We start from the raw sequence: 27,908 nt of genomic DNA on the forward strand, positions 1-27,908 counted from the left end.
AACAGCTATTACAGGGCTTAGTCAGGATATGAATCAACTCATGATAAAGTTAGGACTCAAAGGAGCTGATTGCATACACTGTATATATTATGTAAACAGTATATACAGGTAGAATTCTTGAATAATTCCTCACCATTCACTTCCTTTATCCTGCACCCAAACCTCCTCCAATGTATTTGCAGCTAATAAACTTTATCTTCAAACTAACTTCTTCAGAATAGAAAGATGACAGAAATAAGAGATCTCTACTAACAAAGGGAAAATGGATGGCAATTAACCTGATGACATTTTTGACCAACTTTTGCCATCATTTAAAACCAAATTTAAACAGCATTTTACATCATGTAAAACATAAATAGCATTATTTTGTATCAAAATTATTCAGAAAGTTGTCTTCATTTTCTCCATCTCTTGATCTTTAGTTTTAGTCCTGTTGGAAAAGGAGGGAAGCCCAACTGTGAAAACTCTATAAAAGATCAATGCCAATTGAATAAAGTAATAATTATGGATGCTAAAAGTAATATTGTTATTCTGCCCAAAGATCTTGCAGTTGTAAAATATTATTAAATGTTAAAAAAATATATATATATATAAATGTCAACTCTATAAAATGCCTTTATTCTTTATTTCTTTATTCTTTATTTTCATTTTAATTAGACAATACAAAACAATGCAAAATATACATGCTTTGGGGTCAAACGCATCTCAGCACCAACTTTTTCTCAAGTGAATTTTTGAACCACAGTCTCCTCAGTCCTGGAAGGGACTTAATATTTCACAGCTTTTTATTGAAATTTAAAAGAAAAAATCCATGCAGCTTTTGGAGAATTAATTAGGATTACTTTACTCCCAAATGTTGAATTAGAAAGCATATACAGGCTCTGATTACAGACCTTTGAGAAGTAGACATTGGATTATTATGTTATTTCTGGTGAAACTCTCTCTAATCACAGATATAAAAAGTGAGGCCCAGGGAAGAACCGTGACTTTTGTGGGGTCACAGTAAGTCGGGGGGAGGACAGGAGCTAGAGCTTAGTGCTCTTTCTGCTACACAGCATCGGTTAATGATGCCGTCATTTGTGATGTCCTCTGTTTCTATTGGGGATTTTTCATGTAAACATGATGTTAACCACAAATGCTAAAATAATGACATACCGACATTTGTTAATACAGACGTGCTTAAAGACAGCGAACCCCTGAGATGCTAAAAGTCTTTGGGTATATGCGGTTATACACACAAGCTTATGAATGGAGAATGGAAGTGTTGCCAGAAGGAAAATGGTCAATTTCCCAATTGCTTGACGAGTGCCTGCACAAATTACCTAATCATCTGCAACTCCAAGCATCTCATAGATTAAACGCACTCCCTGTAAATGAATTACTCCTTCGAACTGTTACTCTTATTAGTTATGTTTTTCTCTGTTGTAGCACATTTTTCATTGTACAATAGCCATTATTCTTAACCCTTTGTTTGAAACAGATTAGAAAACCTAGAGAGAGAAAACACTAATGTTCATGTACAAAATTGACTTTTGAATTATTGGTATGTTTAATGTTAGTGAATGCCTTCCTCCTTTCACTAACAGATCATAAAGACGTAGTTTTGTTGATAACTTCCTCCTTACCTTACTTAGGTCTCAAATTTAAAAATCCACACTTCTATAAATTCCCAGTAATTTTACAAGATTAATAATATGTACTAGTCTGATTCATAAATTTCCAGAGTAATACTTTTTCTAGGATAGGCAAAGAGAAATGAGAATGTTCTATTGAATACAGTAAAGTATATTAAAAAGATCTGAATAAAATTTATTCTTCATTACTGCTGAAGATGGAACGTTTGCCTTCCCCCAAAATCCATACGTTAAAACCTAACCCCAAGGTGATAGTATTTGGAGGTGGGACACTTGGAAGGTAATTAGGCTATGTGGGGAGAAGTCTCACAAATGGTATCAGTCCTCTCATAAAAGAGACCCCGAAGAGCTCCCTTACTCCTTCTACCATGTGAAGACTGAGCAAAAAGGTATCAAAGAACCGAGAAGTGGGTTCTCACCAGACTCAGAATCTATCAGTGCCTTGATCTTGGACTTCCAGTTTCCAGAACGGTAAGAAATAAATTCCTGTTGTTTATTAGCCACTCAGTAGATGGTATTTTATTACAGTGGCCTAAATAGACTAAGACAATTAACAAAACTGGCCTCACAAAATTCAACTCCAGACTCATTACCCTATAACTATTAATTTTTATCAATGGCATCATTAACTACCACATCACCCAAGCAAGAAATGTTGAAGACATCTTCAGCTACCCATCCCCCAAATTCAAACTAAATCTATTTGACTTACTTTCTTAACGCATCTTGGACCCACTGCCTCTTCTTATTCCTCAAAGCAACTGTCCTATTTTAGCACCTTTTATCTCTCACCTGGAGCCTCCTAACTGGTGTCACTGAATAGTGTCTCCCTGAGTGAGTGAAGAGAATGGACAGCTCAAAGTGGAACCTCTGGAGAAAGAACCAGATAGTTATGAAAGAACCTAAGTACCACGACATGAGATGTCTGCTTCTTTGGGTGTTTCTTAAGGTCACCAATGACCTCCAGATGCCCAGCTCTTGCCTCTACCTCCCTATCTGCAGCAGTCTTTCTGGTTTCCTCACCTGCGTACAGCCTGAAAGGTATCCAAAACTGCTTATACAGGAGAAACCTCAGAATTGATTAGATTGTGGTTATGTAGAGGCCTGACATCATGCAGTGAGAATGCAGTACATAGAGATTTCAGTTTTATAAATGATCAGGACTAAGGAAATCATGAATCCAAACTCTTATCCCAAAAGATCAAGTGTGACCAACTATATACTTCAGTGAATGCCAGTCCAGGGGCCAGAAATAATCTTTACTTCAATAGTTCTAAAGTCTCACGTTAAAAAGCACAAAAGTTAAAACCATTTTTCGAGTTCTTTCTTAGGTCCTTAAAATAAATATTCCTTTAAAAAATTTTTGAATCACAAAAATGTTATTTCCTCTGAATATTAATACGTCTAATACTGCGTCTGGATGACCTTGCTGTGAGGTAAAAAATCTCTTGGCAATACTGAGTGAAGTAACTGCACTGGACCACATCAGAAACTTCTGAGATGTCTTAGGAGAAAGGGAGAGAAGGCAGATTATTCATTAAGCTCTCAAAAGTTCCACATTTCTTTATTGACCCGAAAAGTGGTATGTATAAACTAAATCTGTGTTTCTTTCCACACGACTGATGTGGAAAGAAAATAGGTGGGTCTCCCTTGTGACTGTACTGATTGTAAACAAAATGAGTCAGAGTTGGGGACAGAAGGGTAAAAATTGTGTCTGATATACTGTTTTCTTAGTTCATTCTAGAGAACTGTAGCATTAGGGTGAAAATTAATACAGTATATGAAATGAAGTCAGAAGAAAGGTAAATGAAAATTGTTTTTTCTTCTCTGAATAACAGCTATGGCCTTGTGAGAACATCAAAGACTGAAATGAAAATCCCTGTACTTGGATATTTGCTTACTTAAAAAATAAAAATAAAAATAAGCTAAAAAAATAATAAGAAAACTTTATTAATGAAATTCATTTTTATTAAAATGAAAACTTTTAGATAGCATTTTTACATATACAACTGCCACAGAAACAGTCAATGTAGTATTTGGGGATGTTGAGAAATGAGCCTCTTTCTACCAGCCAACGTGCACTGTTTGACTCTATACCAACCGTCAACTCCCACTTACACCATCCTAAATCCTCAGGGTGTATGATAGACAGAGGCAACATGAACCGGAAGTCTTCCCCAAGGCCCCTCCAGCTTCACAAACACACCATATACTCTAGCTCTTTATCTCTTAGGACCCCTGACACCACCATTCATACAAAATGACCAAAGAAGGTTCCAATTGAGTGAATCAGATGTTGAAGTTAGTTAAAAATTCCAAAGTAGTCTGAAACTAGAGTGACACAGGAAGAGGCTCCATGTCCTACAGCCAGATTATTAACTGCTTAATCTCTTCTTCCTTGTGACCTTTTGCTCTTTTCCTCCAAATTAGAGGAGGAACTAGGTGAATGGTCTGTCCTGACTCTAGAGGGTGGTCTCAAAGGGTTTTCTTATGTCCCATACTATTCTTCCCTTTTCTCCATGTTGTCAGTGCAAGGATGTAGCACTTATAAGAATGAGCCATGGAGGCTTTGAAACATGTGAAGCGGGGCACATCAGAAACTCGGAGACAAGTGCTGGTTGTCATGCTGGGGCTTCTCAGCTCCATGGAATCATAATAAACTGGGCAGGACATGATGGGTGTCCAATTTGTGAGGTCTGTTAAAAAAGACTTGGATCCCACAGAGCTACTGCCCTAGCGCAACTGGGGTTTCGATCCCATATTTAGCTCTAGTATTGCCTGCTACCTCATCACATTTCAGTCAAAGAGTGAAGAAATGATGAATGAAGGCCTTTGTGGGGAAAGCTTTCTGGGCCTGGCAAAGTCTCAGTGGTTGGTGAGGTAAAAGACTTGTGGTTTGGTGTCTGTGCCATAGTGGAAAGAATATGAAGTCAATGAATCCTCTCTGTAGTAGATTTATCTAAGGCTTGTGGGTTAAGTCTTGAGAACGGCTCTCTCCTTTGTGCCTCACAGCAGCATCTTCATTTCTCATTTCGCATGAGGTCAAATATGTTTCTTACCTAAATAAATATCACTATGACTTCAAATAATTGGAAATTTCTTTAGAAGATAACATTTGTTTCCTTTTCATTTCTTTTTCCTTCTGGAATTTATCAAATAATAAGAATTAAAAAAAAAAAAACATGTAAAATATACACTGAAAACAAAATATCAATCCGGTAAGCAGACATTTTATAGATAGAATTTTTACAGTTCTCGCTGAGCAGATTATAGATTCGAAAAATCTTTTCTGTCTATATTGCTTTAGAAAATGGACTATTTACCCAGTAGAATTCCTTATCGAGCACTTAAACACACCCAAGTCCTTATACAGTTTACCCTCTTATCTGGGGGACCTGACTCTGTGTCCTCTGTCGGGGACCTCTCACTCACTTGAAAGGCATAACTTCAATGTCAACTTTCCAGGGAAGTTTTCCTTGGCTCATCCAAAGTTATCTACTACTCACTGATCAGTACTCTCATAGTTCCTCTCGCACACTATTTTTTATCCTGAAATATGTGTTGTCCTGCCCCCTCCCAGAACTACGAACCTCTAAGATAGGGATTCTGTCGTGTTTAGTATATGATGCATGTTCTATAAATAAATTAAATATTGAAGCTAGTTTTTTATTGTTCAAATGAAAAGAAATAGTCAAAAATAAATTAAAAGCAGGTAATCAAAAAAATTATGTGTGTTGGCTTTAGTATTAATTCTGATTTGAGGAGACAAATTTGTCTTCTAGGAAACGTTTGCCAAGAGACAACAAACATTAAACTCACACATGCTGAATGCTTTCTTGTCTGATGTAAAGCATTCAGACTGAGGGAAGTGGTTCTAAGAGTCAGTCACCTCTCCCATGTGGAAACACAAAATGAACACATTTGTTACCTTAACACTAACTTTATTTAATGACTACACACTCTCAATGTTATGCTCTTCCCAGATTCATAGTTAATGAAATAACAGAATGGGCCATCCCAGGCTATTTCGCAGTCTAACTAAGAAAAGAAAGAAACTTATTACAACATATGCTCAGCACCAGTGACAATTTAGGTTAGGAAAAGATGCACCTCGATGTCCGTAAAAGGTATTTAGCATATTCTATATACATATGCCAGAACATTTAAAAAATACCAATTATAAAAGTTCAAAATGAAATAAAACGGAAGTCGGATCTCTAACAAATAGACTACTTGGATCACTGCAAAGAATGATGCCAAATGATGTTTGTAAAGAATACACAGACTGGCAGAGGGAAACAACATTCTGACAGAATGAGAGCTAAAGATGTTGGAAACTGATACCCGTTTCTTATGCTCTGGCATTCTCTGTGAAGTGGGGAAGGTGGGATACAAAGAAGCTAGGATATTAAAGAAAATGCTTTGGAAAAGAGAAGAGAGAATTGACCCTAACCTTTATGTTAGGAACAACCTGGATGCCAGGTTCCACTAATGTGTCCATAAGTATGTGCTGCCAAGCTTTAGACTAAAAATATTTTCCAGTAGGTCTTAGCCACACTGTATTTCTATCAAAGAGGAAATGTTTCAGCTGAAATAGTATACAAGGGCCATGGGGATATTCAGGGCAAGTTACTATTAAAATAACCCCTGTCATGTGTCACTTCCTCACTAACTCTGTCAATCTTTGACTTGCAAAACCCTCTGAGGAGACAGCTGGCTTAGCAAAATAGCTGCTGCTTAAGGCAAGACATAAACTCTAGAACTTATTCCCATTAAGAGCTGCATCTCACTTCTATGGCTATTTTTAAAAATAAAAAGGAAGAAGGGCAAAGGATTTGGTGGCATTTTTCCAAAGGCAGAATGCTGTTCTAGTTATCTAACATTAGAGAGCTTAAACCTGACTTATTAAGAGGATTATTTTTTCTGGAAGCCAGGATCTGAAATCTTTTTAGTCTTTCTGGTATGTGCCTTTTTTTGAAAGCTCATTCTTTCCAAGCAATAAATTTTCTGTTTTATTTAAGGTAATTAAGCACAAATAATTAGGCTTTTACAAAGGGCAAAGAGGATCAGAAGTGGCAAAACCAAATCCTACTTCCCTATTCTACTTCTTTTCCGCTTATTTCTTGTTATTGTTCATGAAATCACGATCCATCAGTCAGTCACCAAGGCTCCAAATTTCTGAGTCAGTTCTGATCCTCCTCCTTTACCTGTACCTTCCTATCTATAAAAAGATACAAATACCTATTAATTTCATCTTCTTAGTGTCTCACACACTCTCTCTTCCCCTTTCGCAATGTCACCCTGAATTTTGTCCATTATTAAAACTCTTCTTAGTAATGTAGGAGACAGTCATGCAGAGAATGAAGGATTACAGATTTGGAGACTGAATTATTCTGAATATCAACTCTGAGAAAAAATATTGAGCCACAACAGCAGAGAACTGCTAAACAACACTAACACTAAACACTAAAATACTGTGAGCACGTAGTGAATATAAGTAGCAGACTTCGAAGGCATGGCCGTGTGACATTTGTCTGCAGTGTTCAGAGAACAGGGCTTGAGTACTGCAACACTTGACAAGATAGAAAGTTAAAGAAAAGAGTGACTGCAATCTTTATTGCAATGCAAATGCCCATGTGCCTGTATACAAGAGAACGGTTAAAGAGACTGGTCATAGGGTTGGTCTGGACAGAAGGTAAATAAAGACAGGAGGGAAGGGAATCAAGAAAATTCTGAACAACTAGATTGCTAGTAAGGGCAAAATCAGATAAAGAATTTGAGATGATTAAAGGAAAACTATCAAAGCAATGTCCTCATGATTGAGGAATTCACAGAGGTCGGTAGCTGGGCAAAAGCAAGGACTATGATGAAACCACAAACCAGAAACTGAAGTCATCAAGGAAGGTGGCCAGAAGGGCAAGAGGGAGATCAGTAGATGGCACTGGTGAGAATGTGACAGGGTGTAGGAATAAAAGAAGTGACTATACAATGAAAATGTAAGATTAAATACTATAAGTTTATACTGTTCACTGAAAGATTCCAGTGAAATTATTTAGGTTTCCTTTTACATGATGAAAAATTCACTTTCTTTCATTATCACTTCTGCTTCCAAGAAGAAAAACAGGGCTATGTAGCATAAACCAAAGTAATTTAGATTGATTTTGAGAATTTCACAAACGATGGTACAGAGCAATGGCTAGCAATCTGATATTTATAACTAGAATTGAGAACGAGATGATCTCGAAAATTAATCTTTGTCTTTTGTCTACAACTATGGAACTACCTACACTGCAAAAAAATGCTAATCAGCAATTTAATACTGATGTTATTACTTCCACCCAGGAAAGCAAAACCTTGGGCCATATCTTCATGTCCACATCCACATCCATTTTGAGTTACAAGCAGGAAATCTCAAGCTTCGAACCTCCTATTTAGCTTTCTTCAACCCTGCAACTAGCCTTGGGATTCTTGCAAAAGGCATGGCTTTGGGAAGTTATTTTCCATTTATCTTGCATATCTGATGTCCTTCAGTTCTATGACCCTGGTTGCTGGTGGCAACAAAGACCATTCTAGACAGATTTGTCCTAATTTCTGAAACAGTGAACCAAATTTAGCAGCCAAGTAAAACAGCCTACTGATTCATATTTTCCCTATAATTTCCATGGACCCCAGGCACACTTCCATATGTATTGGGACAATGGTGGCCTTGGAAAGGCTGACTCCAGGTCAACAGCCCTGATGTAACAGTTTAGTTATGCCTGAGTACGATATAACAACAATAGAGTGCAGAATTCCTTTGACATTCTGCCCAACCCCACACAGGAATTGTTAAAGCTGGGATAATAAGGAGCCACATAGTATACAGTACTTTGTAATTTGCAAGGTACTTACATAGCCATTATAAAAAGGTATCTTCCAGATAATCCTGTAAAGTAAGGAGACCAAGTATAACTATGCCGCTTTTCTTTACCATAAGAAAAAAATCAGACTGAAGGATGTAAAGTGATTTGTCCAAAGTCACGCAGCTAGAAAGGGAATGACCAGGAGAATTATCCAGATTTCCTTGCCGATCATTCACGACTGGTTGATTATATCAAGACAATTCTGCCATAGTTCAGCCTAAACTAATCAATATTACGAGACTGAAATCTTACTAAAAATAGAATCAGTAATTCCCACAGTGTGATTTTAATAGAAAAGATACCACTTGCCAGGCATATTTAAGCACTTTATATGAATTAGCTCATTTAATCCCCAAAACACTTCTAGGAGTTGCTCGTTTTTCAGACAGGATACTTAGGACTTTATTATTATGCTCATTTTCCAGTTGACGAAACTGAATTCTTAGAGACATTAAATAACTTGCCCAAAGCTACAAAGCTATACACAGGAGCTTGAAGTTGAAGTTGTCTCAAAGCCAAACTCTCAAAATCTATAAAATATGAAGAATTACCCCTCAAAATGATACAGTATTTAACATTTTGCTTATAATTGTCCAATGTGAAAGAACAACATATCTCATCCAAAAGTTTAACAGCAGAGATTTAGTTGAAATTTCTCTTGATCCACATAACGGACACAAGAGAGGGCTAAGTCCATGAAGATATGTCAACTTAAGGAAAAACTACAGATCAATTATAACTCATTATAACTCAAGGGAAAGACATGAAAATATAGCATAAAAGGCAAAAACAGAAACAAAATGCTAACAAAAACCTGTGCAATGTATACCAACAAAAACATGTGTAACTGTACACCATTCCTTTCGATGCACTCTCTTAGATTCTGAAAATCACGTAGTCCTTTAGTTGATCAGAGAATGAAATCCAGCACTGTACGTCAGTGTTTAAACCAAGCACAAATAGAATGTTTAGAAATAGAATACTAACATAGATCAAGAACTGGACAAATAATCTAGGCCCATACAACTGTCATTGCCTTTACATGAAATTGAAAATTGGGACTATTACATTACCCAGAGGGCTCAAGAAAGAAGGAGGGGGTATGGATTGCACTTCAGATGGGAAAAGCTTTTGGGTGATCCCACATTCATCTGTACTATTGTTCCAGCTACTGGCTGGAAGTGGTATTCTCACACACAGCCTTTCTCATGCTGTCACAGATCACTGAATACAGACACCCAATGGGGCCCAAAGCTCCCACATGTTAAAGAAATGGGGAAATGACTGAATTATAATCTCTAACTTGAAAATACCACATATCTGAAATGATAAAAATACAGAACAGTGGCATCATGAGGGCCTTGAAACGGAAACTTATTAGAGTTTATAATTTTGTGACTACAAAAAGAACATTTCAAATCTGAACAGACAGCAGCTGTGACATGTTAGCAAGAACACTGACCTTGGAGCCAGAAAATTCCATTGAGTCACAGCTCTGCCATTCTCTCAGTGTCTGACTGGACAAACCATCAAACCTCCGTTTTTTCATAGGGCTCCCATGAGGAAGCGAAGACTTGTGTGTGAACTTACTCTGTACGTTTCTAAGCAGGATGCAAACATGAGAGGTGGTCATTTTCATTCCCATTGTTATTCTCATCACTCAAAAGCAACGAGGACCAGTTCAGGAAGCTGAGTGCTGGGCCATACTTTGCATGTCCTGATTCTGTCATTGATATGCTGCATGACTTGAAGGAAGGAATTGCTCTGGTTTTTCCAACATTGATTCTTTCCATACATTTAAATGTCAAAAATAATGGTGCTGGCTTCTCAGGTACAGTTCAGTAAAGAAGGCAATAAGAGACCAACTCATAAAACACACAAGCTATTGATTAAAAAAAAAAAGAAGAAGAAGAGAAAAAGAAAAAACAGTCCTAAGAAGGCACAGCACTGACATAATTTCAGCCCTATGATCATGCCTGTTATGACTTGAAAAGTAACGAGACCCCCACTTACTATTCTGTGGAGATAACTCAGACCTTCTTCACATGTTCATATTCTTTCACTTTTTTTCTACTTCATGTATTATATCTAGAAAGTCTTCATGAAAGCCCAATTTTTTTATTGCTGCTAGATTTCCCACAAATTGCTAGATAATCTTTGGAAGCTGATGTTATCATAAGAATTCAAAACAAGAAGTTGCAAATATTCTAACCATTGGCCTTATCAAACAATTCCTGTTCCAAGTGTTGTTTTAAGCAACAGCTTCCACTCCCCACTCCCTACCCCCCAGGGATAAAGGCATGCATGGGTCTGGAACTTATTAAAGGAAGTCAGAGATGTTAAAAATTTCAAGGACAAAGAGAAACTTCTACATATGCTCTCTTATGTCTGCACTCCCCGTATTTGATTTATGTAAGCTCAAAAGCATTTGGAAAAATACTTTCAGGTCACATTATCGAACTTCATGGTCAGTATGGATATTGTCACTGTTCAAGTCAATGAGTAATTTAATGTAGTCAAACAAAAGAAAATTTTTATTAATATAGTAATAGAAATTTTATAAGGTACAATTTTATAAATTCATATTTTTATATGAATACATTATTTTGCTTTTACATTACATTTGTGTAGAACTTGAACATTTTCAAATACTTTCTTCAATCCTTATAGCACATTTGTTCTACAGATATTGTATATATTAGTAGTATTCCCATTTTACAGAAAGGGAAATTGAATTTCAAAGAAGTTAAAAACTCTTAGAGATCTTTGGAATCAGTCTGTTTTGTAATCAGACTGGACCATTTATGTTTTAAATAATGCTAAGGGAGAGTTAATCTCATGCTATAAAATTAAAAATTAAGAGATGAGGTCTGAAAAGAGCAATCGTTACAATTCTTAGTTCATATAAGCAAAATGTGAGATGGATTAATAAATGATAAATAGCTCATTAGAAAAATAATAATGATAATATTACATCAGCAACAATTACTATTTACTGAGTGCTTATACTATAAGTCAGGTGCTTCTCTAAGCATCTGACCTGTATTCACTCATAAAATCCTCATAACATCCTTATGATTTAACCCTGCTTCACAGAGACTTTAATTTGCTGAGGTGATAAAACACCATCTCATTTACTTTCTAGATGAGTGTTTCCTAAAATATATCAATTGTTTGTGGCTTATTACATGGAATGCAAACAGTTTCAAGCTTAAAAGTGATTTGATTCAGGTATGTTACACTAATTTGAAATGCAGGTTTAATTATGATTTTCATAGAAATTTCATTATGTTCTTAGTAATCATGACATTCTTAAGTCATAGAAGCTCTTCGTTGAATTGCACTGGGTGTTTCATGTCCACTACCATGCAGTTATCAGAGTGCATTTAATCTTGCTTACTTTATATCATTTACTACATGATATTGTTTACTATTATTAAATTTGCAATTTTATTATCATTGCTATGTTTTGATATAACTCCATTTTACTAAAAAATGTATATGTGTATATATATGGTATATATATATGGTATATATATATATGGTATACACACACACACACACACACACACACACACACACACACACACACATATATATATAGTTTCTTAGTGATTCACTGAAGTCTAATAGTAAAAACAAAAATAGGAACAAAAACTAGAACTAAAACTAGCAGGCATTTAAATACCATTCTGTGCACTTGATCATAAGGGCGAGTATTTTTCAAAGTTACACTCCTTACAGCAAAAATAATTACATTAAATATTATTGCCTAGAAGTTTGTAAAGAGATTTCAAAATGAATAACATATACTATGATTGCAAAGAAAAAAGAATGAGCTTCTGGCAAAATTTTATTTTGAAATGACTCCACAGGATATCACATAATATAATACAATACATATAATAAGGAAGGACAATTACTATCACATATTTACATATAATGATATTTTGCTTTATAGTTGGATAAACTAATAGAGAAGAACTATATCTGGACAACTGGTATATATACAAGGGAGAAGTGGGAAATAACTTCTTGCTTATCACTAAAAGCCCAGGCATCATGGAAAAGACTTTAGTTTTCTGGCTTAATTCATGATTTTGTGTAAATCAGAACATAGGTGTATTGAACAAAATGTGCTGAAATCAAAATAGGTAACAGAGCATTCAAAAAAAAAGTGCATTTCAAATGAGAGGTCTCAACTGAATGCCAATACATACAGTGCTTTATTCACAGAAAACAGCCATTGTTAATAACTTATATCCTGATATTGATTTAGCATTACAGGAAATAATGAAAATTTTGAATACAATTGAATCTTAACCATTAGCTTACATCATTTTAGAGGGAGTCTTCACAACTGTGTAGCAAATACAACACTTTTTCTAACAATGAAAGTAGAGAAGAGAGATACAATTTTTGAATTAAGTGATGAGATCAACAAATTCAGGACAATGAATCTGCTACAAAAGACTATTTCTGTGACCACAAAGGGCTTGCCCATTTAGCTTTCCCCTCCAATATATTTTGTATTTTATATTGCCTAAACCTATCATCTTAGTATCTAACATATCAGATATTTTAATGCTGTAGGTAAGATACTAGGATTTAAGACCAAACTGAGGAGTAAAAAATTCAATTGCTGAGTTTCAGTTTAGTAACATTTAATAACTTTATAAAAGGAAATATGCCAAACATTAAAATACATTAAAGCTAATAGAGACTTTTAAGATTATATATTACAATCGCCTCATTTTATAAATAAAGATATTGAGGCCAAGAAAGGGCCATCATCATAAAGCCAGAGGTAGTAGCATAGTCAAAATTAATGTCACAGTTTCCTAATTCCTTACTCAAATACTGTTTTCAATGTATCCCACCCAACTTCGTATTAATAATCTTACACTGACTTATAAAGTTGGTACCCCTATAAAAGAGCTGTCTTTAGAAATTATGATCAAGTGCACGGAATGGCATTTAAATGCCTAATTATAAGGAGAATCATAGGGACAAACTCATGCCGCAGAAGTAATGATTCAAATTCGACAAACATATTTAGTTTCTACCAAGTGTAAAGACTTAAAAAATTAAGTAGGCCATGTGTGACTGTTTAGGTCAAAGACTCACACATAATAACCTGGAAAGTAGGTTTATCCTGGGACGATGAGAAAAAGAAAAGGGATTCATTACTTAGGAGAATTTTTTTTTTAATTCTAAATCCTACCTAAATTGGTTTCCCATATATAATATAGTAGGTAAATCTTTCCTAACTATCCTATTGGGAATATGGATCAGGATGATCAACTATTCATTTACTTATGAAAAGTTAAATCACAGTGTTCCAGAGAGGTCTTCTCTATGGACCTATAAACAAGTAAAAGAGCAGACTCGTGGCAATTCAGCAGAAGTGCTGGGATATTTTACACCTCTAAAGCAGGATTAGAAAAGAATACTCTTAACAACTTCACATGTCCAGTTGATCTACTTAGGTTTAATTTAGTGGTGATGAAAGTTGACTAGAAATTTGTATTAGCAATCAGAAAGGTTTTCTGCAATTTTTTTGCACTGAAACACTGGTAACAAAGTTAAACCAGAGTTTTGAGATCAAATCCACTCCATTTGTATTCATCATCATCGTAATTTAAATATTATTTAAAGAGTCCGTATGAAAATTTCTGGTTCTGAACAAGGAGGAGTAAACTCATTTTTCCCCTACCTCCCCTTAAGTACAACTAAAAATGCTGGACAAACTACAACAGGTAAACACAAGAAGACTCTGAAAGGTGGCAAGAAGAATGTAGACTGGCTAGGAACCCAGCATTTGAATGTCGTGGTAAATGGATTTTTTGTCTCTTGCATATATCCCAGATTGGACACTGGAGAAGCCTGCAACCTGGAAATGCCACTGAGAGCAGACCAGAAAAAAAAAAGAGAGAAAATGAAAGCCCTAAAAAGCATGCTTTCTCTAGTTAAAGTACCAGGAAAGTTAAGCATAGCAAAACAGAAATGTTTGTGATGATACTTGCCCTACTCCAGCCAAACACCAGGGAATAAAAACATGTGACACCCACACTCAGCTTTGGTCAGCTGGTAGGGGAGGGAGCCTGGACTTTCAACTCCCTCCTCCCCAGGAGTGGCAGGCACTCCTCCTCTCCAACTAGAATAAGGGAAGAATTTCAGAGAGGAAGTGCCAGATAAAGGGCTTCTTCAAATATTATTTAGGAATATTTAATATTCTTTAAACATTCTTAAATATGAAGTCCTGGGCAGATCCCCTAGCAACCCAATGTGCACATGACCAGAATTAACATCGGCAAAATGCTTGAGAATCGAATGAGCATGTGCAACGGGGTCAGGTTTTCATATCGGCCTCTGGATAGCATACGATTGAAGCAAATTAGAACAGCCCTGCAAAGGCACTGTAAACGAAATCGCATTTTCTGAGCATATCGTGATGTACTTGCTAAGAGAAGTGTACCCACTTTCAATTCCTAAGCATTGATGTCCTGAACATTTGTCATACATTTAGCTTAAAACTCTCATTGGTACTCTACCACAACTAAATTCTTTTCAGATGTTATCTCAGAGAAATTTGAGTCAGAAATCAGAAGACTGATGCAGATCATACATGTGGATATTGTTACTGCTAAATACTCCATGAGTGTGTGTTCCTGTGCATGTTTTAAGGCCTTGGTACTGTTTCTTTCTTTCCTTTTTTGCATTATATAAGTTATTTATAGTAAGTGTGCTGGTAACCCTGGTCTAAAATTACAATAACCAGAATTAAGAAGCAGGCTAGAGAGAAGAGCTGTAGGGTTTTTCCATTGAAAAAGTGTTTCATGATCTACCATCTGTGGATATGACAGATTTTCATTTCATAAGATCTGAGGGTATAAGACAAATTTTCGCTTCATAAAGTCATGGAAAATGTGTTATATCTTCTCTATTTCAACCTTACTTTGGTGCTTGAATCTTAAATGCAACCTCCCTGTTAAACATTTGTCCAACTCATGCTCAAACACCTTCTTTTGGGGTTCCTTATTATATCTGAACAGATGTCAGTGTTAGGAAAGTCTTTTGCATTCGAGCCAAGGTCTTGTTCTCTGCAACTTCTGTTACTTGGTCTTAGCCCTTTAATTCCTCAGTGCCATAAAGATCAATAACTGTTTCCAATGATGATTTTTTTTAAAACCTTTTTTTGTTTAGTGTACTCATCCCTATTTCAACCGTTTCTTATGTAACATAGTTATGAGACTTTTATATATCTTTCTATGCTTCCTGAATATACCCTAGTTTATCTTGTACTTCTTAAAGTACCACCAAATTAAATATTACTGTGATCGTCTTGCGAGTTTTACTTTAAAGTGATTGGCTGGCCAAAGATAAGGACTAGCAGCAGATACACTGGAAGTACTTCCTTTCCTTGCTTATCTTCACTCTACTTTGTATTCCATTACATTATAACCTCATCATTTTTCTTTCCCATAGATAGATTGTTGGCTCTCTGTACTGGTCCGCTAAAGTATTTTAGAATTTCTGGCTGGCAGAGATAAAAGGGCTCTTATAAATCATCTGGTCCAATGTTGCCCTTGTCTAAATAGAGACCTCAAGGCCTATAGGGAAATGTTAGTGACAGAACTGGAGACAGAGCCTAATTAGCTTGATTCCTAGACTCAAAACCCTCTACATTTTTGTTTGAGCTCTTCTCCCAATTACCTGACTGTTATACAAGAAGCGGCCTCATTTTTGGTGTCTGTGATGAAGAGATGTTTGCTGATTTCCAAATGCAGGCCATCTCCCCTGGGTACTAGAGATCAGGGTGGGGAAATGGCTTAGCGGGGTTTAAAATTCCCAAGATGTGTTGGTCTGTGAGAAGAGATTTTATCTGTTAATATGAAACAGAGAAGGTTTGGAATGTGTTTGAACAGAGTCCCATTTTTGGAAAATACTAAGAGGCCACAATCTCATGGAAATTGTGAAAGCAAAGGGTTGGAGAACATAGTGGAGAAGAGAGCAAAAGGACTTTTCTCAACACAGGAAAAAAAAAAAAAAAAAACCATGGTCCTGAGTTCTCATTAAGAGGATGATTTTTGTTTCAGCCTGATGATGAAAGGGAACTGATATGTCTGCGTTCCATGGTATAGAGAATTGAACTTCAAGACAGTAGCTCAAACTGAGCAGGTCGAGTCCTTGTTCTGTGTGTCCTACATTTTCTGTACCTTCTGTACAAGTGATTATCTTCTCAGTTGATCATGATATAATTGCCTATTATTTTACCTTTTAGTTTCCCTCACAAGTTTGCCCTCTGCCTAGAAATTATGAGGCAAAGAACAAGCACTTCTGCATCCTGCTGACCTAGGTGAGAATACCATCTTTTTTTATTATTGGTAATTTCTCACGAGAATCCTATGAAGTAGGTATGACCATCATCCCTATTTTCCAGATAAGAAATCCAGATTCATATAGGTGAGCTTTCTGTGTCATACAACTAATAAAAGGCTGGACTTTTGTGAGTATAGGTTTGTTTAATGTCAAAACCTAGGTTGTCAGAAGTAAATGAGGACTCAGGTTTTCTCATCAGAAAAAATGTGGATTTGGATTCTGACTCTTTTATTTACTAGCTGTGTGATCTCATACGTATTATTTAACCGTTTAAGCTTCAATGTCCTGTTGTAAAATAGAGATTAACTAAGATCTGTATTTTAGGATTGTTGTGAGAATTTGCTGGGGAAATTTATATAAAGCTTTTAGCATAATACCTGAAACAGTAATGTTTATAATCAATAGATAATATCTATTATTACTAATAATTATAAAACATGCCTCATCGCTAAATCGAATGTTTGGTTTGGGGGATTTTTAAAAATCTGTCAAGGGAAATACCATTTTGCCATTTCAGACTTCTTTATAATTTCTTTTGCAAACAAATTGTATCAAGAAGGTACTATAATATAGTTTCCAAGTTAACTAACCACCGCCCTATATGGTTTATTTTTATATGATTCTTCACGAACGCACACACAAGAGATTCTTTTTATTAGTTTAATGACTTTCTTGATGCTTTTACCCTTTGGTGTTAAAAATAATTCAATAAGTTATTCTGATAAAATAGGAAAAGTGTTTAACACATTTCAGCTGGGGGAAGTGATGAATGATTTTCCTTCTGTTGCTCATTCATAGTTCATTCTCGTGTACATAATTTAGTTTTCTATTAGGATTTTAAGTCCTCCTCTTCCTCATTCCTCATCTTTTTTGTACATGCATCCTTCGTATGTGATTTTAACAAATGTTTTCGCATTCTATCCTTACATCAGCCTTGTGAGTTAGGTAGTTTTATTATTATCTTTTCACAGAGATAGATACTGAGTAACAAAGAAGAGAAGGAACTTGCCAAACTGTAAAAGAGAAAGTTAAGCTATACCTCAGGTTTAAAAAAACCTGAAATGGCAAAATGTCATGCCCCTTAATAAACATAAAGTCACTAAAAATACAATTTATTTGGACTTAGCTTTGAAGTGGTACATTTTATAACTACAATAAAGTAAAATTCCTTAAGAGGTATCATTTCATATATTACCATATATTGATTTTTAAGCCTCAGAATAGTATCCATTCTTTTAAAGAATATAATCAATCGAATTTACCCTTAAGACATCCTATACTCTAGCCTGAACTAATTTTCCATTATCTCTGCTTCCAATGTTTTTTTTTTCTTTTTTAGTCCTTTTTTTTCTTTGTAAAAATTAAAAATTACCAGCTTTTTCTAAATGGCATTTCTCATATACCACAAATCTTTAAGTTATGTCCTTTACATATCTAATGTCATTGCTTTGATACATAACATCCCTGAACTGCCACTATATAATCTGTTATGGTCTGAATGTTTGTGTCCACCCCCCACCCCCACAAGCGGGGGCCAGCGGGGGCCAGCCTGAGCTTACTGCCAGTCCTTCGTTTATGAAGATGAGACTGGTGCTAGGATACTTGGAACTCTGCCGCCACCCAACCCATCTCCCTACTGCCAGCAAGTGTAGCTGGGGAATTGGGGGGTTCTGGAACTTCCCAATGTGCTGGCAGCACGGTGGCACCTCCTCTGACGTGACCCATTCAACTCATTCCCAGGGCATAGAACACGCACGTGGGCCTGGGGGCCTGCGGTCAGACCGCGCCTGACCTGTGACCTGAGAGTGGGCCCACAAATAAACTGCTGAGGGGGATGGAGAGAAAAAAAATATATGTGTGTGTGTGTGTGTATGTGTGTGTGTGTGTATGTGTGTGTGTGTATAAAATATGTGTGTGTGTGTGTGTGTGTGTATTTTGAAACCTACCCCCAAAGTTGATGATATTAGGAGGTGAAACCTTTGGAGGGTGATTAGGTCATGCAGGCAGAAGCCTCATGAATGGAATTAGTGCCCTTATAAAAGAGGCCCAGAGAGTTTTCCAGGCCCTTCAGCCATGTGAGGTTACAGCAAAAGATGTTTATCTAGGAAGCAGGGCTCTCACCAGACAATGAGTCTGCCAGCAGCATGATCCTGGCTTCCATCCTTCACAACTGTGAGAAATACATGTTTGTTGTTCTTAACCTACCTGGCCTATGGTATTCTGACATAGCGACCTGAATAGACTGAGATGCCCTCTGACTGACACTGTCTCATTTCTCTCTCTCTCTCTCTCTCTCTCTCTCGCTCTCGCTCTCGCTCTCGCTCTCGCTCTCGCTCTCTCTCTCTCTCATTCTCTCTATATCTCTATGTCATTTCTTCTTTCCTATGACCTGTCTTATTTCTCTCACTTTCCAGTCTTCTATAAGTTGGCATTTTGGGTTTCAGTCAAGTGGTTTTCCTTGAATATATATGATAGAGAGCTAACCCTAAAAAAACTAAATTTTGCAGTGGATTATTTTTAAATATTGAGTTTGGATACTTTTCAAGTTGAATGAGAAATATATTAATTCTGGAATTTGGAGTTCACAACTGAAAAAAGTTAGTTTGCATTGCTAAAGCAACCTGTCCTATCATGTTCTGACAATAAGTAGAGAGAAGCCAGATCCTCTGGTCTTCCTTACAAGCTGAATCAGTGCAGCCACAGGGGAGGACCAGCTATTGGATATGAACCTGGTGATTAGCATCGTGGAGAAAGAGACTCTATTTCCAATGGATTTCCCCTCATAAAAGGTATCAAGCTGCTGCCAAACTTTTTCATAAATATCATGATTCATCAATGGGCACATTGCCATCTAGCATATATTGTCAAAAACTTGATTTGTACTTGTCTAACCTTAATATCCAATTATCTTAACTATGGCTGAATGTTTAAATTAGTGGTTCTCAATGTGGGATAATTTTGACCCTCGAGAGATATGCCGCAATGCATAGAGACATTTTTTTGTCGTCACAGCTTGGAGCAGGGTAGAATGTATTGCTACTGTTACCTAGTAGGTAAAGGCCAGGGATGCTGCTAACCATCCTGAAATGCACAGGACAGTCCACCACAACAAGGAATCATTCATTCCAAATATCAATTAGTCAAGGCTGAGAAACTCTAGCTAAAATGCTTCTGACCTGAAACCTACAGACTGCACTGTGTAACTAAACCCTCCGTAATCCTATAGAAACAATGATTGACAGTGAAAGTCTCTATCTCTAGTGGCATTTGCTAAAATCAAATGTTGACTGTTGATCCTGGATTCCATCTGAAAAACATTATTAAAAAATAGCTCTTGCTTCAGTGGTGAAATAATTAGTATAGTCTTCTGGATTAGTCTTTGATACTATAATTTGAGATCATTTTTAAAAACAGCCAAATTTAGTTTTAAGGTAATTCACTGTATCTGTAGTCCTAATTATGTGTTGATTTCTTCATACAAGTCTATTGATCTTGGCAGAACGAAAGCTAAAAATTTAGCATTCAAGCAAGAATAAATCAAAATCGGTTCAATTAACTTTCCTATGATTCAGGGTTTGGTTTTGGATGTATTTATTATATCTTTTGCTTTTCTCCATTCCTTTCCAGACTTCCAGTATAATTACACCACAGTTTTCAGCAGCATCCCATTACTTGCATAAAAAAACTGAATCCATTATTTGCATATAATGGATTCCAGGTTCTAGTATTCTGGTTCTAATACAATGATCGCCCTGAACTTCTGAAAAATCTGGCATCTTGGATCTCCCTCTATCTGGCTCTTATTCCTTCATTTTCTTCCCAAAGAAGATTCTTTGCCTTATTATTTTCATTAGGTTTATTGGGGAACAGCATTGACTAGGTCGTCATTTCTGAGTTTTTTCCAGAAGTGGGCAGAATAGGACTGTAAGGAATAACATTGCATAAGGAGATGGTAGCTATTGTTTTCAGGGTCTATGCCATATAGCAAATAATGTAATTGGCATGCTACGTGTTTTATTTTAATTTTGTGGAGTTTGTGTTTTCAGTGTGGGTCTTAAAAGTAGAGGTCATCAGCAAAGTTACAGAGGGAGGATTCAGGATTCTTGGATGCTAAACTCTGTTCTTCATTAAGTTGCTGGATAAATGTGGACAACTTGATTCCCTTTGGACTTTATTTCCCCATCTATAAAATGGGTTCCATGAATGTGGCAGGGAGCAGTTGCAGAAAGATGGGGAACTGAGAGGAGAGGGGAGCATCTTCCCCAACATATGCCCAAGTCTTACACAAGACATATGGGAAAAAAGGTCATAAAAAGACTTTCAAAGAAGTGGATGTCTATGTCTGTGTATTAAATAAGAAGCACTATGGTCTTCATTGTATTAGAACCAGAAAGCTGATATTGCCTCTACAAGAACCTGCATTTCTCTTCCTTCTTTTAATATTCTCAGCTCTCTCCATTTCAGATATAATTTCACTGTGTAGATCACCAATCAGACAAGGAATGAGGGAGGAGAAGGAGAAAGAGGGAAATAAGTATAGGAAATTAAGTAAAGCAGAAAGGTGTGTAATCGAAGTGAAATCAGCTCCAGCAATGGTCTGTAGCCCTCAGCAGTTCTAAAACTGAAAATCATAGGGCACTAAAGCATACCACTCAGAAGGCTGACTCTGAATCATTTTTTTAAAGGTGTGTCTAGCCATTTGGCAAATAAGGGCAAGATCCAATGGAAATTACATAGCTAGGAAGTCAGCAGAAAAGAGGGATGAATAAAAGGAAAGAGAAAAGCTAAATGGAAAAAAAGACAGGAGAAATTATTTTTTCCTAATGAGAAATGCAAAATTTTCCACCAGACAACTGTGACTCTTGGCTGAGTGGCCTATGTATCATGTGAAGGAAAATGCAGGGTGGGTGGGGCAGTCCAGGAAGCTCTGTCTTGTGTCTGCCCTGTCTCTGAAGTCAACAGGTCCACTGTAGGTCTCAGCTGCACCATTGATTCACCTGACTGCCCCTCAGGAGGCAGCCATGCCTACTACAAAGAGCCTGAAAAGAGCATTGGACTACAAGTTACAATACTACACTCTGCTTGCTGAAGCACCTTGAGTCGTCATGGAACCTCTAAGGTCACTATTAACAGCTATTAAGTGACAGGGATAGACTTCTTTATGATCTCAGAGGGTCCTTCAAGCTATGTAGCATTTTTGTAGTTACAATAATTACTACCTCTCACCCTTGCCAGACTACATTTCTTGAGCAAAATACAGCACTTATCTCTTCTCTGTCTTGCCCCTACTTCACTGCCCAAAAGCAATTATTTTACCTGAAGAGAGAGGTGAACAAGATGCTCTCTTGGAGTCCCTTCCAGCTAAGATTTCTAAGAAATCCACAGTTTACTCAGTTCTTTAGCAATACAAAAGAACCATTATTATACCAAATCTGATGAGTTTTCATTTTAGGTGAACCCACCCACCTTTCGGAATTTCTCAAACCCCACCCATAAAGCAAACTGACATTTTATCAAACATTTCCAAAAGAATTCCACAGAGCTATCCGTTTGGAGTTTATCAGTGAGCAAATGATATTAGTGACAGAATACATTTGATTCTCAAAGATGGAATCTGTGAAGAGAGACAAGTAGTTTATTACTTTCCTTTATTAAAACCTGTAATGTAATCCCTGATTCACCAGATTGAGATAGGGGAAAACTTGTAAGCAGTTGTTACCCTCATTTAATTGAATGTTAAGCCCCTGTGGCACTTACTGTTTATAATTGTGATGGATGACTGAAAAAGAGCTGACTGGGCCTTCCAATGATCAACCCCCTACAAGGAAACAATTGAGATTCTAACCCTTTAGCATACAGGATCGAAAAGCTGGCTAGACAAAGAATCTCCCAGGTTTCCTTCTTAAGGAGTGGGAGAAAGATTGTGACTCTGGGATTTTGATGATCCAAGCACAAAAAAGTCTCAGTTTGGAGGAGGGAGGGAGAAAGCCTCATTCCCCGAGGAAATAACAAGTAGGACGATTTCGGAACACCTATTTCAAATAATCAACCTCTTATCTGAAATAATTGGAAAGAGCAAAATGTACATAGTTTACATACAGGTAAAAAGAGATTTAAATGTAGAATTTGGGAAAGGTTTTTATCCTAAACAAATAGGATCTATATCATGAAGTTGTGGCCTAGGGTTTCAATTTTTGTTGTTAAGGCATTCGTCTAGAAAGAGAAAGAAATTTATAAAGCAGAATAAGAGCAAGAAAATTCCTTGAGTTTACTATTTTTCTATTCTAGAAACCACTACAAAATATATTATAGTCAAGAAAGAGAGTTTAGAGAGATGACCCTGGGAGAGAGATAGAATCACCTAACTTAATTGCATTTCATTTTGTTCCCTTTCAATCCTGAAAAGAGAAACAAAGGTCAAATGGCGTAAAACACCAACTCAGAAACAAAACATGCAGGGGCAGTTTTAAGGAAAAAATAAATAAATAAACAACACTATTAAGTGGCTGGGAACAGCAGCAGAAAAACAGATATTGTTAAAGTATTCCTGATTAAAGTATTCCTGATTATAAAGCGCACAAGTAAGAAAAAAAAAAAGTCTGTCTCTTCATTTGTTTAAGTTCAACAGATGTACATAAAGCAAGCACAATGCAGCAAGGATTTTCTGAAGCACGGTTTTAAGTAATAAGAAATTAGAAAACCAGCCAGAACCTGCAACTGGAAAAGACTAAAGTCAAACAATCTACAGTTCTGGAACTTTCCCCCCACAACAGACCAGCCAGGAAACAAAATAACTAGTGTGAGACAACCTCCTGCTGCCACACAGAATTCTTTCTCAACATTTCATGCATGAGGAACCAAACTATTATTCATTCAACAAACATATGCTGAGCATTTACTGCTACTGCCCCCTGTTTTAGGTATTTGGGAGGGGGAATAGATGCTGAGGACCTAACTCAGACCTACTGAACCTAAATTTCTAATTTTAAATCATATTTTTAATGTTCAGATTAATAATAATCACCCTCCTAATAATCACCCAGATCTGGAAACTCCTACTTTAGGAAATGTAAAAATGACTAAGACAGTTCTTGATCTCAAGGAGCTCACCTAAGTGATAGGCAAATATAAGAATTTCTCCAAAACAAGGTTAAAAATAAAACATGATATTAGAGGAACATATTCCTTGCTGTGGACATTCAGAGGAGGGAGAAATGATGGGCCGTTGGGAGTTGCACAAGTAGTGAAAGAGGGCCTCACAGAAATAGGCATATTTATGTTAGTATAGTTACCATTTCAACGTATAGAACAGGAAAAAAAATCTATTATAACAATAAAAAGAAACATGTCTCCAGTTTTTAATGAGAAATAGGCCTTGTACTGGGCACTTTACATAAACCTTCTCTTAAACCTAAACTAAACCAATCAGGTAAGTCCTATTTCCCCGTTTTGCAGATGGGACAACTAAAGCTCAGAGTGTTAATGTAATTTATTGTCACACAGCTAGAAATTGAGAAGCTGAAGTTCAATACCAGATCTTTCCCATTCCAGAGCCTCTATGCTTCCCAAAGAAGAATAAACAAAGCCCAGATCTGTAAAAGTGTCAGATATATATCACCAAGTGTCCATAGTTCCCTCTGACTGGAAGGTAGCAAAGTGGGAGAGAGAGGGCATGTAAGGTTTAAGGGTAGTCAGGCTATGGATGCTGTATTTAAACTTTGTGGGCTTTATATGGTAGTAAGGGGAAACCACTGAAGGTTTCTCAGCAGAAAATGCTATGATAAAAGCTTTATCTTAGTTTCAGGCTATGAATCATGAGTTATATCTTACAATCTTGAATAATAAAAATCAAAGTTTGAAGAGTCTCACCCTGCCTTTAAACAAAAAAGTGTGGCTAGGAGCCAGGTGGAACTGTTGCCTCACAGCAGTCCAGATTCCGAACATGTCAGGTCTTAAGAGTCTATAGAGCAGGCCTTAAGATAAATGCAATGCATGTCTGCTATCCCGCAGGACAAGAATCTGCTCATCCCTGGAGCTGTCCAAATCTGGCAGAAGGATAGCCCTGGGGACTACAGCATTCCCTAGGACCTGAGGCAGTTCTATGGGACAGTGGCCATAGTACAGGCAGAGGCATCAGTTGTTGGCAGAGCTCAGAGTCCTGACTCCCGGTACCGCGCTCATTTCATCAAATCAAACCATGTGACACTGGGCAAGCCCCCTTCCCTCTCTGACTTTCCTTTTACTTGTCTGAGAAATGAGAAATTGATCTGGATGAGGCTCAGATTTCACAATTTTTAATTCTTCTCTTCCAGCACAGCAGCATAAAGGATCCACTTGCATCAGGGGCTCATACTAGAGATTTGGGGAGGAGTAGCATGTCTCAAGAGCTTCCAGTTTGTAAAACCCCCAGCTGAGAATAACCACTTCATTACCTCCAGGAAGCCTGGTAGTTCTGACTGTATTATAGGATTTACAATTCTCAAATTGTGGCTGCAAAGTCCTCATTGAATTCAATCTGGCCCAAGAGTATCCTTTTCAAGTACAAACTGGAACACTGATGTCAAAAGTAATTCAGCAACATGAGGGACCACGATCACTCCCTGGCTCATGCAGGGAAACTCTTCATTCTACCATCAGGGAATGAACACTTTAGGATCCACACCTGTCAGAGCCTGAGGATACTGTTATTACTTGAGAGTTTTGTTTTACTCTCAAAAGATGTACGTGTGTGCAATTCTCTAGCAGCCAGCAGCCAAACAAGAGCTAAAATTGTGGATGCAATGGGGGAGGGGAGAGAGGAACAAAAATGAACCTTATTCGATGTTCACAAAAATATTCCTGCAAACTGTAACCATCTAAAATGAATTTCTGTAGGGGAAAAACATTTATCCCATAATTATGTGGATCCAAGAAATTTTGCCTATGGGAGTAGAGGTGAATATGGAGAAGATGCGAGACTTGCTCTGCTCTCAGAAACACTGCTGGTAATTTTTTACATGAATTCACATATTTTTAAAAGAACTTTTGAAACTTTGTTGGTTCATCAGACCACACCTAGTAGTTCAACCACAGAAGTGTCCCTGAATGACTAACTCCCTTAATGAATTCACTGCAAAAACCTGAGGCATGTTAAACCTACGGCTTTACCTTCTTTAACCTCCAAGAGAACAGGAGCAGGAGAATGAATGAAATAAATGTTGGCATAAACAGTGAAGCAAGCTTAATCACAGAACCAAAAAAACAAAAACCAAAAAAACCCACATTTTGAGAGTTACCTCATAGCTACTTATTTTTATAGGAATAATCATGAATATGCATTCCTTTTCCAGACCTGAGAAAAAAAAAATCTGCCCAAGATGTGTGACAAGACTATCAGCAGGACTGCCAACCTTACTTATATCTGAGACCCCTGAGAAGTTTGCAACAGGGACCACCCATGTTTTGCTCTGGGAACTAGCTTAGTATATCTTCAGCTGTCAGGTACTCAAGGTCCCCTCTCTGCCTAGTTGCTTACCAGTGATCGATTTCTGTAAAACCACCAAACACTGTCCGCTCATTCAAAAGAAATCAGATTTATACTTAATGCCTTGGCAAATCTGTCAGGAGGCACAAGCAAGTAGAAGACAAATCCTGGAAGAGATTCAGGCCCAAAATACTGGTGAAGCATACCACTAGTGAAGTCCAGCACCTTAGCCACAACACTGGGAGTTAATAGTCTCAGTTGTGATTTCCTGAGCTCCACTGGCAACTGCAAATCTCCAAAGAGCCCTACCATCTTACCATCTGGAGAGCAGAGCCCTTTAGTGATGAGCTGCAAAAAAAAAAAAAAAAAAGGCATTCGGATATCTGCACCTGATGTGTATGAACCAGAAATGGAGCCTGGTCCACTGGCTGGCATGAACATTCAACCCCTAAAGCTGTCACTTCTCCAACAGCTGTACAAAAGGCATTGATATATTGACATAAAAAAGGCAGAAGTGGGAAAAGGTGTAAATTCAGAGCAACGTGGGTGAGTGAGAGTGGAGAAAGGTGAGGAACAACAGCAGAATTCTCTCTGCTGAATGAAGCATCCAGATAGATCTTCAAAATTGTGGGTGTGGGGGAAATATCAATATATACCGTATACCTCCTGACACTAACTCCAGGCAAGCTGAATACACAAACATGAAACAAGGAGAGTACTGGGCACTTGATGGTGAATAATCCAGTCCAGAAACGAGAAGCCTCAGTGAGATCCCCTCACACAGATTCACCTCTTCCATGCATTCCTTCTCTTTAACTTTTGATCTTATTTGTTTGTTTGTTTGTTTTTGTAGATTCAGGGGACTAGAGAGAAATTTGTTTCAGAACTAGCCTACTTTAAATCCCGCTGTTTTGAGAATGTTTTCTTTTAAACTTCAGAGAAAAGGTGCAGACTAGCGCATAGGAGAATGGTGTGGAGACAGCAGAGAAATGGGGGTGAGGCTAGACCAAGAATAAAGGGGGAGAAGCCCTTATGCTAAACCCAGCTCTGACAAAGTCTCAGAAAGTAGTTTTGAGGGGGTACTTTAAACATCTTATCAATACAATCCTTTTTGAGAGAAGTTGACGCCGAAAGAGCTAAAGAGTTGCTCAGGTTCATCTAGTGTTGATTACAGAGCTTGGGCCACCAGATATCTAGATGCACAGACATGAGACAGGAACGTTAAAGGAATCACAATCTGGCAAGGAAACGAGCAGTGGAGAGGGCTCAGAAGAGCACCTTCAGCCGCAGGGAGCTTTAGGTGTGTGCTCTGGGTACCTTGATGTAGGCTCGCTGCAGGTAGTTGTAGGGCACTCTGCGTTGGAAGTCGCTGCGCACATCCTCGCTGACGCGGTGGCGGGACGCGGGTCCCCCGAGGCGCTGGGTCTCGCAGCTGCGGTAGCAGCGCGCCCGCTCCAGCAAGGCGCGGAAGAAGGGCAATTCAGCCCCCGGTCCGGCAGCGGGGGGCGCAAGCGGGCGGCGCGTGGC

At 37.5% G+C, this 27,908-nt stretch overlaps 1 protein-coding gene across 1 annotated transcript in view; it reads right to left on the reverse strand.

Moving 5' to 3' along the window:
* Positions 1–27,902, reverse strand: part of P3H2 (prolyl 3-hydroxylase 2) — a 137,581-nt gene extending 109,679 nt beyond the window's left edge. Inside the window, exon 1 of the mRNA XM_006925840.2 lies at positions 27,699–27,902. The gene's annotated coding sequence lies outside the window, so the exon portion shown is untranslated. The remainder of the gene's footprint in view (positions 1–27,698) is intronic.
* Positions 27,903–27,908: the final 6 nt, after the last annotated feature.

Source organism: Pteropus alecto, unplaced genomic scaffold, assembly GCF_000325575.1.
Source record: "Pteropus alecto unplaced genomic scaffold, ASM32557v1 scaffold88, whole genome shotgun sequence".
Lineage (NCBI taxonomy): Eukaryota > Metazoa > Chordata > Mammalia > Chiroptera > Pteropodidae > Pteropus > Pteropus alecto.